This window comes from Callorhinus ursinus, unplaced genomic scaffold (genome assembly GCF_003265705.2).
Source record: "Callorhinus ursinus isolate GAN/ISIS: 27379988/994484 unplaced genomic scaffold, GSC_fseal_2.0 scaffold9210, whole genome shotgun sequence".
Lineage (NCBI taxonomy): Eukaryota > Metazoa > Chordata > Mammalia > Carnivora > Otariidae > Callorhinus > Callorhinus ursinus.
In genome coordinates this window covers 1-1,730 of record NW_027406260.1, presented here as the reverse complement: position 1 = coordinate 1,730, position 1,730 = coordinate 1, and the positions used below count along the sequence as shown (strand labels likewise).

The 1,730-nt window shown below is 59.4% G+C and overlaps 1 long non-coding RNA gene across 1 annotated transcript; it reads left to right on the top strand.

The window, feature by feature from the left end:
* Positions 1-248: 248 nt before the first annotated feature.
* On the top strand, positions 249-1,186 carry LOC141372348 (uncharacterized). The gene is made up of 3 exons (XR_012377555.1): positions 249-378; positions 474-592; positions 995-1,186. It is a non-coding gene; the product is annotated as an uncharacterized lncRNA (long non-coding RNA).
* The last annotated feature ends 544 nt before the right edge of the window (positions 1,187-1,730 follow it).

The following is a 1,730-nucleotide window of genomic DNA, read 5'->3' as shown; positions in this document are numbered from 1 at the left end:
CCTGTCTTCTCATTGTCACTCCTTCATCAGTCCTTGCTCTCTGTCTCGCTCTCTCTCTCTCACCCTCCCTGCCTCCACCCACAGCTCCTCACCCTCCCTCCTTTAATTCATGCACCCCCTTCAGACTGTGCCCTCCAGCACCTCTCCATTTCAGCCCCTGAGCCCTATGCTCTCCCTATCTTGGCCCTCCCTTCCTTTCTCTGGTCCACCCAGCCCCTTCTCCATGACAAGTTGTCCCTTACTGCCTGAAGGCAAACCTGGAGAAGGTGTCCCGGACGTTGGAGGACCAGGCCAATGAGTACCGCGCAAAGCTGGAAGAGACCCAACGCTCTCTCAATGACCTCGCCACCCAGCGAGCCAAGCTGCAGACAGAGAACGGTGGGTGCCCCGAAACGGCTCTGTGCCTGCCCCAGGGTCAGGCACCAGTTGCCCCCTTCCATAGCCCACAAACTCTCTCTTGTTCCCACCTCCAGGTGAGCTGTCCCGGCAGCTGGATGAGAAGGAGGCACTGATCTCCCAGCTGACCCGAGGCAAGCTCTCCTACACCCAGCAGCTGGAGGACCTCAAGAGGCAGCTGGAGGAGGAGGGCAAGGTGAGGCCCAGCTAGGGGACAGTGGGACAAGCTTGATGGCAGCCCTGGGTAATTAAATTACATCAACACCAGGAATGGAGCCCGGAGGCTGGAGATAAGCCTCTGTTTGCGGTGGAAAGCCCCCCGCCCCAGTCTAGGTTCCTCTACGCCAGCTAAGCCCCACACCTGAACATCATCGAATGTGTCTTTCCTTATTTGCAAGGAGTGGGGTGGGCAAGCTGGAAAGCTACTTCGAGATGGGGAGACCCCATGCCAGCCTTCACCCTGAATGAGCGAGGCTGAGCTTATTTGAACTTCATGGATATAAAAAAGATCTAGAGAATGCTGGGGTCGGGGGGGGGGGGCATTCCCTCCCACCTTCCTGGGAGATAAGCCCTCCTCCCGGTGCCCGCCCCTCCGCAGGCGAAGAACGCGCTGGCCCATGCGCTGCAGTCGGCCCGGCATGACTGTGACCTGCTGCGGGAGCAGTACGAGGAGGAGACGGAGGCCAAGGCCGAGCTGCAGCGCGTCTTGTCCAAGGCCAACTCGGAGGTGGCCCAGTGGAGAACCAAATACGAGACAGACGCCATCCAGAGGACCGAGGAGCTCGAGGAGGCCAAGTGAGTCCCGGGCGGCCCACCACCCTGATTCTAAAGGAAGAAGGAGCAAGAGGGCCTGGGATGGGGACAGGCAGAGTGGGCACAGGAAGGAGATCTGAGGAGAGTGGGAAAAGGTGGGGGGCAGGGAGGAAACAGGTAATAGAGGTGCTTGAAAGGGAGCCTGGATCCTGGCCTCTGAGTGAACTTGGCTGGCCCTGACTCATTTCCTGTGACGCATGAGCTTTTGGCTCGGGTTATACCTGATGCTCACGTATAAGACGAGCAAAAAGCTTGTTGGTCAGAGGAGCTTCCATCGATCAGCCTGGTGTGGGGAGGGATGGAGGCTGCCACCCAGATGCTGCTACACATAGGGAGGACTCTCTGTTCCACCTACCTGCAGGCTTGGGTCCCTCAAGGCTGGGGACCCGGGGCCTGAAGGGCTGATCGGGGACCTGGGGCCTGAAGGGCTGATCAGGATCCCAGGGAGCTATGGGAGAGAATGGGGTCACCCTGGTCTGGGGAGGAGGTGGTTCCAAGGGCCTGCTGTTGTAGGGTCACAC